Genomic DNA, 14888 nt, shown 5'->3' on the forward strand with positions numbered 1-14888 from the left:
GGAGAACAGGCCTTTTGGGCTCGTTCGCAGCCGTGCCCCTCTGTCTAGCACCGGGCAGTGCTATTGCTGGGGTTAGGAAGAGCTGCACTTTGTACTTTTATGTCTGGTGGGTTTTGTTACAATTATTTTTTCTTTGAGATAAGCAAACAAATACTATGAGCTTGTCATTGATCCCATTTTGCTCTGACACATAGCCAAACTTCTGCGAAGCATTTAGTATCATTTGTTTGTAGGCAATAATGGTAGGTTTTCAAAAAGAAATGAATGTTGTTCGATAAACTTTGGAATTTACCCCCCAAAATGGAAACATATAGTATGTTTCAGTCTGTAACTTATTTAAATACAGCACTGTACTCTGGACATTGATTTTTTTTTTTTTCATTCTATCCTGAAAAATAAAATGGTGTCTTACTTTTCTGTGAGGGACCACACAGACCTACATCACCCGGCTGTCTGGTCTTTATTTACTATCTAATAGTAATGTAATGGAAGTTGTAAATAAATAACGCAAGTCATGGGATTATGTGGGAAATTGTGGAAGAAGGAGCCATGGGGTCAGTCCTACAGAAGTTATGGGAACCGAGGTGGGAGAGAGTGAACTTTTTCTTGGCTCCCAGAGGGCGAATTTCAGTAGCGATGGTAGGACGCGTGCCACAGGAAGGGCATGATCTCACGTCGGCGTCACTGTAGTAAACTGTGCATATTGCCAAAGAACTAGGAAGAAATAGAGAAACAAGAAAAACAGTTTATGTACTGGAGTGGTGAAAAATAACAATTTTTATTTCTTCTGTATTTTTCCTTTTCTGCTACATTTATGCAATCAATTAACAGAAAGAGAGAATGCCTTTTTAAATTTACTTAAAGACTTTTTTGCACGTTATTGTCTCTTTCTACTCTAAAAAATTTGGAATGGATTGGCTATTATCAGCCCCATTTAATAAGTAAAGAAATTAAATTTAAGATTTAGTCATCAGAGTGAGTAGGTAAAAGGTTGTTTGGCCCCACACTATTCAACAGCCGATCGCGTTTTCCTCTCTGGCTTCACACGCAAAGGTTTTGCCTTTTGGAATAAAACATTGATCCTTAAAGTTTTAGTTCTTCAACACTAGTCATTATAAAGTCATTTCTCACTATCTAATTTACTAAAATACTGTTTCCACCCTTGCATGTTCCTTCTTCTTGGCACCTCGACAGGGCTTGCGTGCTTAAAGGAACTGTGACAGAGAAAAAAATGAAAAAACTAATGGTCCGCAGCAGTGAGGAAGCTCTAGTAAATTGCTCCGGCTCTAGCCGAAGTGACTTGTGTGTGCGAAAGGCCATGTAAAGGTCTGTATTAGTCACCAGGCTGATGAAGAAAAAAGGTCAGGGGTTGTTGACAAACGCACCAAGCTAATCACTGACTTCACTGTACCCACTTCAGTCTTCCCTAGAAGAATGAAACTGTCTGTGGAGGGACTTTGCCATGAATACGGTCAGAAATTCTACTCAAATATGCTTCGAATGCAAATATGCTGTTACAGACATCTAAGCAGATGACTAAGCTCATGAGCCTTTTCCCATCTGAAAGAACGCTGAGACCTGACACATCTCTAGTACTTAAGCATCTTGAAACTCAAGACATAAAGCTGGCACGCCGCTCCGGATGCCCGCGTTCTCCACAAGCAAGTACGCCTTCAGCCCGGAGCTACAGGAAAACAGTTCTCTTGTCATACATGCACTTTATTTTATCATCTAGGGCACGGTTCCCAGCATGGGGTACAGGCCGTCTATGAGCCTGTGACATTGAGACTCAGGCAAAAAGTCATGGACATTTTCACCCTCACCACCACCACTATCTCCGAGATGCTTCTCCACACCAAATTTTTTATTCATAGGATACTCTGACACAAAAAAAGCTATATAAACTGCTGTCCTAACCCGTCTAGAAGTATTTTCCTACTGCCTTACTCTACAGAAACGCCTGTTGATAAATAGAAGTAAATCTGCACAGCTCTGTTCCCCGCCCCCACTGGGACTGCGCTGGGTTTCCGTGGGTCTGCAGTGCGGCACCCTGGCCTCAGTTCATCATTGCGTTGACCCTTCGTTGCTCTAGATGTGTGCTGGCAGCTGAATCCGATTCCAGAGGCCAAACTCTAAACACTCCACTTCATCCCAGTTCAGATGTCTGCTGTTAGCACCCACCTTCCCACAACTCACCTATGATGGGTGATGGCTGGGTCAACAGGCTTCTTGGATCACCTACAGACAGACTATGGTTTCTAGTGTAGTTTCCAGAACTGCACTGAAAACCATTGACTCACTTATACTTTTCTTTTTACTCTCGAAAACAAACAAACAAACAAAGCAGTAGCTAACACAAAGATCATTACTCATTTTTAACCAAAACTTGAATCTATCTTCTAGATCTCCTATTATAAACAAACAAAAACCTGAAAAATAGAAGTTTAGGGTGCTTCCCTCTATTGTTTTTCAACCTTTTGTTCTAAAAGAGTTTTACAGAGTAGCTTTTACTGAAATGCCACAGAGTAGAGAGAAAGTTCAACCCCGTTAGCCGTCAGTCTGGTTTTTTTTTACCTTCATGGATGAAAATGTAAAGGCATCTTCATTATTCGTTTGGGGAAAGAAGAGTTTCAATCCAGTCAATGTCAAGTGACTAGTGTTCTGGAAAATGAACCTGGGAAACTTTTTTACCACTGTGAGCTGAGCTGACCCGATATGGTGTGGGAAAGGACAGCATATTACTCTGGGAAAATGAGAAGCACACAGAAAATAAAATTGTTAGGTTTTGCTTGGAATTGAAAATTGTTGAAGGTTGAAGACTGTAATGTAGGGAGTTTATCAACGGCAGCAGAATCAGTGGTTTTATCAGACCAGCAGTAAGGTCTGCAAAAAGGCACTTCCTGCTGATGAAATTATATAGCTAGAGATTTGGGTCCAGATTTTATACTCAGGAAACCCTTGAAACCTTGTTTGCTGCTGTCATGCTGAGGAATTAATAGATTAGACATTAACCACTAAAAATGTTGAGGTACCCCCCCCAAAGCAGCATTTAGCAGAAGAGCAGAGTGTTCTTCAATTCATAATAAAATGTGGAACACTTCATTTTCTATGGAGGCCATTTGCTGTAGCTTCCGAAACCACCCTTTATGTGAAGAAGACTCCTACTAAGTGTGTGAACTATATCTTTAAATTAAACTGGAGTTATTACCTGTAAAGGAAAAGAGGATAAGTGACTAGAGGTAAAACTCAGTTTGAATAAAATTATTCCTGTTTATATGTTCGTTTTTGGTAAATACAACTTAGAAGCATGTAGGCTTCCCTACTGATACACACTGTGCAAACTGTTTCCTACATATTAAACATATTTTAAATGAAACAAATGACAAATAATTTGGAGATTTAAATTATATCCGTTCAGTGGGTTAATTTGATTTTTACTTTTCTTTGTTCATCCCTCTGAAAACATTTATTATACAGTCATCAAATATTTATTGAGAAATTGCTATGTATTAATGTTGGGAGGAAATAGGGAGAGGCTGGTAAAAGGGTACAGACTTTCAGTTACAAGATGAATAAAGTCTGCGGAGCTAATGTAAAATATTTTAATTATGGTTGATAACAAGGAAGAAAAAAGAATTAAAATTGTATACAATAGGGGGAAAATGATCAGAATTGCTTTAAAGAATGTGTTAAATTCAGTAGAGTCTATTCTTGTGGCTACTGGGTATTTCTGGTATCTAGAAAGTATTTGCGAAATCTAGTATCTAGAAGTATTTTCTGGTATCTAGAAAGTATTTGCATATTTTTTATAATTCATTCAAAAATATCAGAACATTCTAGAGGAGATACAGAAGTAAAACAGTAATCATAGTATTGTGAGATACATGTATGCCTAACACATTAAGGAAGTTCAGAGGAAATGCTCAGAAGAGGACACTTAATTCAGTGGAAAATTTTCTAAAAGGAGGTGATTCTTGAGATAGATCTTAAAGGAAGAAAAAATGGGAGAGAAGTTTACCCGAGACAAAGGAACAGCACAAAGAACATGGTATTCAAAGCGATAAACCGGGAGTGTTGAGCTAGATAGTCGTGGAATATAATGAGCTCTTTGATAAGGAAGGTCTACTGAAATCAGAGTAGTAAGGACTCCTCGTAAATCTAAACTCGGTGCTAATATCAGTTAGGAACAAATAAAGGGATTTAAAACAAATGCATGAGCATTAATTAGAAACGTTGCCTGGCAACAGTATGGAGGATGAATTGAAGAGAAGCTAAACTGAGGCAAGGAGACTAGATGGAGTGAGTCACTCTGTGATGTCATCCTCAGAAGAATTATACAAATTTTATTCGTTTTTTGTATTTAATATCTACAAGAAAGCCTAGCAAATCCACAAACCAGAGTTCAGCTTAAGCTATTTACCGGCGTAAGTCATTTACTGGCGGGAGTACAGCAGTGTGGACTGACTACGCAGGCAGCAACCCCAAAGCCTTGACTTGCCCGTGTCTCAGCCGTGAAGTGCAAAACATGTTCATTTAAAACACGTTTGGGGAAGTTTAATCATCACTTCTCTCTAGGAACTAATAATTGAAAGCGAAATATTTCATCTTCATTAAAATATTCTTTTTGGCTAGGTTACTTCCCCAAGTTTTTCTTCCTTACTAAGGAGAAGCCATTGTTCTATCTTCAGATGTTCTACAAGTGTCAAATTCTTTATTTTAAAAATGTTTTTATGATGACTTAGGGTAGTTAGAGTAATTCCTCATAGAACCTCAGTCAGGGACACCCTCGTGTCATTTTATATAGAACTGTTTATTTAATTTTATACTACGCAGTCAGACAAAGGAGTCAAAATCTATTTTCTATGCATTAGCTGCATAGCTTCAGGCAAATCATTTAAGATCTAAGTGCCTTAGTTTCCTTATCACTAAAATGAATATAACACAAGCCTAATAGAGTCTGTGTAAGGATTCAATATGATAGCCTATGTAAGATACTTAGCGCAGTACCCACCACTTAGTAATCACCCAATAAGTAAATCTTAGCTTTTATTAGCTTTGGAGGATAGAATTTTGTTTGGAAAAAAAAATCATTAAATTGAAAAAAAAAAAAAAAAAAGCCACTACGTTCCCGTAACAAGAAATAGATCAAGCATTGATACCCACTGGGAAACACTGGCTTGGAGAAAAATTAGAAACCTTACTTAAGACCAGCTTCACACATGTTTTACCTTTGAAACAATGACTTCATTGGAAGGAGAAAAAAATAGTCAAATCCCTAAAGATATAAATATCTGAATCCATGTTATTCATGAAATATAAAACCAAACTTTTAATTAAGAAATATAAACATCTTCCTCAGTATTTCTCATAAGTAGTGAAAATAATACAATTCAGTCTAAGAAAGATGAACAAAAATGAATAAATGAAAAATAGAAATAATTTTCCAGTTATGAGGTTGAGATCCTTGGCAGAAATCATTTAAAGAACTTAAATATCCACTCAATTTTCTTCTCAAATATTAGTATTATATATGAAATATACATCATGATATTTTAATATTTAGTAAAAATACCTATAAATCAAATTAATAATACAATCAATACAATATAACATATATTTACACTTTAAATGTGAGGAATTACTTTAAACATGCAACTATACAGAAATGGATTTATTTTCTTTTTAATTATGGAAATTCTTAGACAAAGATTTTAGAACAAACCTAATAAACATGAACGAGTCTTTTAAATGCAAAAAAGGTCATAGTTTGAAAGAGTAACGTCTTTTTTGGCTTCTTCGCTTTTGATTTCTAAATTACAGTTATTGTTTCCCATAGAATACATAGAATTGATTTTTACATCTGTGATGTTTTTCATAAGCAAGACATTCAAATCAGTAAGAGTGGCCTTCTCCAAAGCAAGGGACAGCATATCGAACAAAGTTCCCCCAAGTTAAAAGAAAAGCTTCCCAGCATCGTATTTGATAGAAGAGGAAGCCGCATTTTAACAGCTGTATAGAGTCCTTCCCTGGGGAGGCAGATTTCCTTGTGGACCCGTGGAGTGTCATTTATCCACAGCAGTGTACAGCGCGTGTGCCCAAAGCCACATCATACTATTGCGACTCCACGTTTTATATGAGTTTTCAAAGTGGTATTCAGACAGGTTTTTTATCCCTATTCCACATACACATTCAATGATGCCTGCACCCGAAAAGAAAGTTACTTTCCCTCGATTGCATCCTGCACCACGCCGCCCAGAGAGCACAGAAGTGATCATTCCCCTCTTGCCCAGTGGCAGACGCACGGCTGTTTTCCTGTATTCGAGACCATCTGAGAAGCATATTGATACTATTTTTTTTATAGGCAGGCATCCAGAATCGTTCAGAAGTTGCCATTCCCTGCGTTGGCACCCTCAACTTTAATTTCAGGCGCTGTCATATGGCCCCTCTGGGACTCTACTGAACACCGAGGCTGCCTTCCCATCTCTGAGCTACTAGCTTGCTTCCTGCAGGAAGCACATGGCCTTGGAAACAAAAACTCACTTGAGCAAAGAAGGTCCTAGCCATCCCCTCCGTCAGGAGTTAGGTGGAGCGCGAGAACCCTGCTCCAGGGTGACGCGGAGCTGTCAGTGGGCCTGGGATGTTTTCAGGCCAGACTACCTGGGAAATGGCCTGCTCCTGTCCGCCACGGTGGCTGATATTTCAGGGACCGCTGAAGGGTTAGAGACATTTTTCTGTTTTCAAGACGTGGAGGTCACCCTTTCACTTACTTACCATTAGTGGAGAAGTGACGTTGAGTATTCTCGCTTTATTTAGTCGCTCTTTGTACATGCCAATGAAGACATAAGCTGCATTAAATCAAGGCTCGTTCACAACAACTGCAACAGTTGGGCCCTGAACTGATCAGTTGGCAAGCGTATTAAAAAAAAAAAAAAAAAAAAAATCCATCATTGATTTCATTAACAGAGCAAGACACAATTTAATTCTTATTTTACGTTATAACTTAAAGCAAATTCTATTAGCAGATACGTAATGCTATTTTTCCAATGTCAGGTATTAACTTAGCATTTTGGAAAGAGTTTTCCCTCGGTGATTACTGTGGAAGGTGCGTATGGGGAGGAGCACACTTCTGTGTCATGGGGAGTGCTTTCTGTTGCTCTCATCCCTTTGTGCATTGTGGGTCTCTGTTCTCTTGCTATTCATCCAATATAATGTTGCCGTCTGTAATACAGTGGATGTGTACAAATCTCACAAAGTCTCTTCCTTTGAACAGATACAGCCTTTTCTTTTTTTTACTCAGATTATGAGAAATTCCGAATATATTAAGACCAACATAAAGAACTTTAAAGATAAAAGAACCTCCTTGCCATGGTATATAGTATACCTTTTGTTGCAATATAAAACCAGGAAAAGGTGAACACAGGTCTTATTTATAAATATTAATCATTATATTTGCCTGCGACTTATACTTTCTTGTAAGATAGACACGCTGCTGTTGACAAAATCCCAGAGCCCTTCTCAGTTCTATAATTTTCAAAAAGTACAAATGAGAAATATGTAAAAAAAGAAATTACTATGCAGCGACTGAATATTATTTTTTTTCCTCCTGAAAACAGCTGATTTTAGAGCTATTCAGTTTCCTGTGCTGCAGTTGATGAGGTCACTATCACCTCAACCAGCAAAGGAAGTTAAATGCCTTTCAATGGCTTTGTTGCTTTGGATCTTATCCAGCGGAGCAAGAACATTAAATTTGATTCCTGACAGATAAGCAAAGGAGAGACAACTTTGTAAATACTCTTATTTAAAAACACGTTTATTTACAGAAACATACTTTTAGCTATTTGGGATCAAAATACATGCTTATTGAGCACAGTTGATATAATAAGTACTATATTATACCTGGCAATCTCAAAGATTAAACCAAATTGCGTGGCTTTTTATATGATACAATATCCTATTTCTAAGAAATAAGAGATTTATTTTACCACCCTTGGATTTAGCTCTGAGCATATATTTGAGTCAAACTCTAATGTATCAAAGACAAAAAAATACATATTTTTTCTTAAAATACATGTTTTAGTTTTCACCTGAAAATATTTCTAATGAATTCGTGGCTGTTGGTAGCAAAATTATTGAAAATATGGTTTAATTTATGCAGTATAATGTTAAAACATCCAGGTATAAAACAGAAAATTCCAATTACCTAAATTATTCTGCTCGTGTACATCAACATTTATATCTGAAATAACTGGATTATATGTTTTATGTTGTTGGGTATTTTTTTTTACATGCCTATTACAAAGTTGACTGTAGTTTACTGAGAGGTAAAAAATAATATTGATGATTGTAAATCTATTTACCAGTTTATGTCACGTTTATCAACCCCCTCTGCTAGCGGTATGAGAACTTACTGGCAAAATACAACCAGCTGAGAACATTGAATACCGTTTCGTTCTTGTCCACAACATAATTTCATTTCAAGTTATGAAAGCATATTCCAGTTCTGAAATGATGAAACTATACTAATTCATATAGTAAGTTTAAGAAGTTTTAGGAACATAAAACTTCAGCTATTACATTTTATGTGCAAGGTAATTTAATAAGACAAACTATTCTGTAATAAAAGCTATGAAAGAGAAACTATATAAGAAAAAAAGTGCCTCCAGAAGTTTGACTTTAACTGTAAGCTTTCTCTGTGCCTCTCTTTCCCACAATCTACACTGTTAAAAACAAACAAACAAACAAAAAACAATACTGAACTATTAGCATTAGTATTATTAACTATTACACAGCGAGTCCTGGCTTTCAGGTAGGCACTGTGCTAGATGCTTTAAACTTATCTCCTATTTCAGAGGTGAAGCCTCTGCCTTCCCTACACACATAATTTGGTTTGAAAGCTTTAGGAGTAATGAGAAACAGCCACAAAGCTTGTCCAATCTTATTCACATTGCTGAGAAAAATCCACCTGGTAGAATGAGCTGGGAATGTAAAATACCAATTGATAGTAGCAGTTGGTTAGTCACATTTTTACTATAATAACAACGCGGATGTGCTGATGTCCAGCCTCTTAGAAGTTCTTCCGTTTTGGACTCTTCCATTTACATGTTGATTTACTGGCTCCTATAAATCGGCTTTACATTAAAGTGTTTCCGTTATTGAAATGGGTTGTTTTCTGTATTGAAATGGGTTGTTTTCTGTTTAGATGTTGAGCCGTTGTTAGGACGTACAGTTATGAGACAACATTAAGGGGTAGAAGTGCATCCAGAACAAGGTTGGTTTGCCATTTACATACTGCATTCTTTATGCAACGTTTGCAATGTGCATTCTGGAAATAAGGAATTCGTACTATAAAATAATTTAGTTATGAAACTATGGAAACTAATTCACATTTTGCCTCTGCAAATGTGCGAAGGACCACACTGACCTACGAGATGGTCTTCTTTCTTTTATGCTATGCCTGCAAATTTGAATGCATGCAGATTACAGATCGTTTCACGACTTATCAGAGCCGTGGATCACTTACAGTAAAACCTCTTCTCTTTCCTTATTCCCGGAGATTTGCTTCCAAGCAAACTGAGGTAAGGAGGCCAGTCTTTCAGGTTCATAAAGCTTCATCAAAGTGAGTGTTCTACGTAGTTTCTTGCCAGATGATCACAGCTTTTTCTTTTAACCTCCGTAGAACTTTAACAGTTGTGATGTTTCCTTCAGATATTTTATTTTCCTAAATTAATAATTTGGGAGATTTTCTTTTAAAGCAAACAGTGACCCCAGCTAAATTAGTTACATGAATATGTACCTTGAGGGTGAATTTTATAATATAAAATTGTATGTAACACTGTTTTGTTAACACTTTAGATTTTAGCTAAATCCTTGAGGCACGGTCTATATAATACCTAATGACCCAAGGGGCTTAAGGTGTTACATTCATTGAAAAAAAATCAATAGCTATTTTAATGCATATTTTACATACTTTTGTGAACTTCTAAAAGTACATGAAATTTTCATGCTGGAAATAATATGTTAATTCAGATTTCCTAAATGTTACCTTATACAAAAATCATATCTGATTTATATGAAAGAATAGGCTCGATTTCTCTAAAGCCATTTTGGAAACATTTTATGTTTTAGTAATTTATCGCCTTCATTTAAATGAATAAGAAGTCCATATTTTATAACTACATTTGAAAATGAGAAAACTCAGAATATGTCTCCATCTCTCAAAAGAGAAATCCCCCTAGACCTTAGGGACCATTTTCATTTACTGGCTTAATACATTCCGCATCACTCATTTTTATATTTTATATTTAAGATCACTAGATGGTCCCTCTCCTCCAGCACCCACACAGTGCCACAAGAATGAATGAATACACAAGGAGTGCAGTGACAGTAGACTCGCAATGCCTCACTCTGCCTTACGAAGATCAGTTACGAGCAGAAAGACTTGTCTGAGTTTTGGCACGAAGTAATAGTATGACCTTGAGTCTGTCATTTTTCTCCTCTTGCTCAGATTTCCTCACCTTACAAGCAATCACACTGGGTGGGAATTCCAAAGGTCAGGTTCGTGGCTGGTAAACTGACCAGTCAACAAAGATGCTGAATGTGAGGCTTGTTCCCTGGGCCTGAATGTCCCCTGAACCCTTCCCCATGTCTTACTTTCAGCCGAGTGTACACACGTACAGTAGATGATATTTTAAGACCTTGCCAACCCTAACACTCCACGGTCTTTCACTCATGAAGCTAATTTCCAGGCTAGAATCTTATCTTACATAATTATGTAAGAAAAAGCTTCTGTATGGACTGAGAACATAGACTTACAACACTTTTAAAATTCATTCCCAATATTAGGAAAGCAAAGAGCTCCGTATTTAGTTGAATAAAAGGAACCTTAAAAACGTAGGAAGTTGTTGCTAACATATAATTGCTAAAAAAAATTAGACTTTCTGTGATGGTGAAAGTTCATTAATGTCACAAATAGAAAGCATTTGTAAATTTCAGCAAATATATCAGACTTTAAGGGAAAACAAACCTGTACAGTAGGCTTACTCCAAAAAAAAAAAAAAAAACCAATGTTGTCAATAACAGAAAAAATTATGATGATGACCAATTTCAACCTCTAAGGAGGAGACGAACTGGTTTTTCTCCCACAATTTACAATACCTGGACTCTCATTTCAGAAAAATTGCCTTTTAATGAACAACTTGCTATGACTAGAAACGAGTCAATAATATAATGGAAAACAAAACAATTATTCATGTTAATTTTATAACAAATGGGGAAGGTGAGTGATAGGGTACACTTCTTATAAAAGCAATATAATTCATCTTCAGTGAATGTTGACAAAATAGCTTCAAAACCGCATCAAATGAAGGCGTGTTGGGCAGGCATTTAGCTAGGAATTTCCTGACTTTGGCCCCTAGATGACCTCACAGTTAAATGGTTAAAGCTAACGAAAAGGAACTTAAATCTTACATGTTTATGGTGCCAATCCCACTTTGCTTCTCTCTTTATTGTTAGCTTGGATTCATATAATAAAAACCAGATATTATATTGAGGTGCAATTGCAATACTTTGAAATGTTACATTGGAAAAGAAAGTTAGATACTTTTTTCAGTTTCCATCCTTTTTTGGTGTGCTGTTTTTGTTAAAGTGTAACAATTAATTTACGAAGATAAAGCCACGTTTAAAAAAAAATACCAATTGCAATCGACTTTCTTCTAAATTCAAATGAGAGTTACCAGTTGAACATCATATCATAAGAGAATTCTTTATTCTATCCTTATATGTTAAGGAATTATTTAAAATTAGAGAAATAAAGTGAAAGTAAATTTTTTTTTTCATTTACCTTTACATAAATGGTCACGGTAATATAATTTTGACCATCAGCAGTTTGTCAGAGCAGAGGTAACACAAAAGCAGGTATTATTGATGTATCTGGTAAATATAGAAAAGGAAAACAACATCTCACATATAATACTATTGGATCTGGAGGTTTATAAATTTCTCAGCAACATCCTCACACATTTAGATGTACAGTACAGACAATATTAGGATTCAACAGAAAATTTTTCAACATTCTACTTACTAATCTTAATGAAATATTCATTGAGTTTCATGTTTTGAAAAAAAAAGAGAATATAATCTTTCAACAACTTCATCTGAAACCATTTGAAAATCGAAGTTTCATCTAAGAAGCTATTTTCTTTGAAGCCTATTTATACAGTTCTAAATTCCCTTGAGCCTTCTTTTAAGGAAAGATCAGATTCATCTTACCCAGGAGGAACTATTCCAAGACTTAGGAAAGTAAGTTTCCACCATTTCAACCTGTAACATCGCCTTAATCTTTTTCATTTGCATTTCAAAACTTCTCAGTCTCAAAGGGGGAGGGGGAAAAAAGGTAAACAGATCTTGTTTATACCTTCCTGCTGTTTTCAATTTCAGTGCATCTAGCTACAAAGAATATCATCACTTCTAGCATTAACATTTATGGTTAAGGACCTGAGGCCACCCATCCACGCGGAAGGCCCGAAGGTAATCTTTAAGTCGCGAACGGTAATATCAGGACCAGGTCTAAAAGTACTGCACAGATGAGCCCGAGATACCAGTTGCCCTAGTTTCAGAGCAGCCACAATTTGTAAATCATTTTCAGAGAGCTCTGCTGTTTTCCACCAGCTAAAGAGGAACCCCCGGGCATGTCACAATGCTGTAGACGAGTGTCATGGCAGAAAGAGAAACAGAGCTCGGTTCGAATCTGGTCCCCATCTGTGGTAGCATCACTTACCTCTCTGCTTTTAGCTGCTCGCCCCATTCGGGAAAAGGAGTTCGTAGTTTGTAAACACGTTACAGCTTTAAACTGTTCTTTTGAATACATAGTCAAGAAAAAGAGACTCAACCTCCGCCTTCCTTGCAAGTTTCTGCAGTGGATAAAATGAGAATGAGACAAAATCTACTCTCCACTCTCTGACACAGTGCAGTATAAATGACTTTCAGATGTGTCACCTCATGTAATTCTCTGAACTGTTCTCAGAGCTAGGCATGGCTCTCGGTCCCAGTTTGGAGATAAGGAACCTGAGACAAGTGGTCGGCTCTCCCAGGACCATAGAACCAGAGCATTATCTCAAGCCAAACCAGGTATTTTGGCGCCAGCTCTACTGCACACAACATTGACTTTCTAGACCGTGTGCTCCACCCTGATTAATTCCCAGTATAAGAGGTTATGCAAGTCAAATACGAGACTATCTAAGTCTCTGTTAACTACCGATGATGTGTTTGTAATAAGTAAGTGTACCTCTCTATCTTCCATTCTCCTGGCTGAGTATGACCCTGTGTCTTTCATTTATTTTTAATATTCTTGAGCTTTCTCGGTATGTGTGTCTACCTTATATATATTTTCATTTGGCCTGAGGTTTCATTTCTTCCTATATCAGTGTTTTTTTTCAAAATGGGTAGCATAGAGCCCTACATGTCTTTCAAAGGTACTTCTGGGACCACTGGGGAAGGTCAGTTGTGGGGGACTCACCAGGGGAGACTCTGGATAGTCCAACTTTTCTTAATATATTGAGATTTATATGTAATATGTCAATTTTAAAAAGGCCTTTGGGGTAGGGGGAGAAAAGGGGAAGGAGGAAGAAGAGAGGCAATAACAGTGAAGGGGCAAGAAGAAGGGGGGAAGGAAGGAAGGAATGAAGGGAAAAAAAAGGAAGGAGGGAGAAAGGGAGGGAGGGAGGAAGGAAGGAAGGGGAAGGGAGTAAAAAAAGAAAGGAGGGAGGAAGGAAAGAAGGGGAGGAGAGAGGAAAAGGAGAGAGGGAAGCTAAAAGACCTCCTCCTAGACCAGGTATTAATGTTAATGAGAAATTTGAATTTGGAATCAGGGAGCATTAGTTCTGGGGTCTTCACGAGGTAAGTGGTAGATTCAGTCAGAGAGCGTGAGGAAGAGTTCATTGTATTGGATCCTGTCCGTGCAGGGTTGGTGCCCTGTCTGACATCTTAGGAACACAGGCAGGCCCTCACTGTCATGAAGGTCCAGCAGGCCAGCGTCTCCTCTGCGGCGAGCAGGCTTCACCAGAGACGTCTGTGCCATGCTTCTGAGGCTGTCTGACTTCTGGAAGCCCTCCAAGGCCCGGACAGTGCCCAAGTTACCCCTTTGCTAACGCAAGTGTCTCCCAAACCTGATTTCTGGCACCAAATGTGCTTATAGAAACTCCAAAGAATGCTCTTTTTTTTTTTTTTTTTTCCAATAATATTCCACCATGGGTAGCAGTGAGGTGTGTCATCTAAAACAATCGTGGGCATTTTTTGCCATTCCCCTACCCATCCGAGGACATTTAACAAGACTCATATCTAACGTGGGGAGGCTAGAAACACCGCTCCTCATATTCCTACCTGCACACAGTGGTCCCCCCAGGCACAAGTGTCCGTGGCGCCCAGGTTACACGCTGACCCGAGGGCACGGAGCTGTGAAGTTCACTGCCAAAGTCACTGCTTGGACTCTCCTCCCGACTCTGTGTTCTCTCCCATCTGAGCTTCACGGTAAATCCTGAAACGGTTTCTTTTACGTTCATAACTGGTTGTAGATGGGGCTAAGGGAGTCAGAATAAATTGAAATCTATCCGTTTTCCAGAAAGAATTAGGGCATAAAGAGAAAGTATGGGGGCAAAATGCCATGGGTCTAGGTGGCTCTGGTGTTGTTAGACATTTTGGAGATCATTTGAAACATCTCCCCAAAATCATGTTACTAGTTTTTGCATATTTTCTAACTTTCATTAAAATGAATATATTCCTCTTAACAGTCTTTTGACATTCCTCTTTGACATGCTTTTTTTTGTTTTTGAGATTCATCCATGTAGTTAGTTGTAGCTATAACTTTTCCAGTTTTATTAGTATATAGTATCTAA

The 14888-nt window shown here is 37.6% G+C and overlaps 1 long non-coding RNA gene across 3 annotated transcripts; it reads right to left on the reverse strand.

The window, feature by feature from the left end:
- Window positions 1–441: 441 nt before the first annotated feature.
- Window positions 442–13119, reverse strand: LOC118608705. 3 transcript variants are annotated; one of them, XR_004953156.1, is made up of 5 exons: window positions 12776–13117; window positions 6772–6896; window positions 2575–2743; window positions 2197–2238; window positions 442–714 (listed from the first exon to the last, which is right to left on the reverse strand). It is a non-coding gene; the product is annotated as an uncharacterized LOC118608705 (long non-coding RNA). The 3 variants fall into 3 exon arrangements; XR_004953155.1 differs by having other exon boundaries at window positions 2197–2743; window positions 12776–13119; XR_004953154.1 differs by lacking the exon at window positions 2197–2238 and having other exon boundaries at window positions 12776–13114.
- Window positions 13120–14888: the final 1769 nt, after the last annotated feature.

This window comes from Rousettus aegyptiacus, unplaced genomic scaffold, assembly GCF_014176215.1.
Source record: "Rousettus aegyptiacus isolate mRouAeg1 unplaced genomic scaffold, mRouAeg1.p scaffold_m13_p_10, whole genome shotgun sequence".
Lineage (NCBI taxonomy): Eukaryota > Metazoa > Chordata > Mammalia > Chiroptera > Pteropodidae > Rousettus > Rousettus aegyptiacus.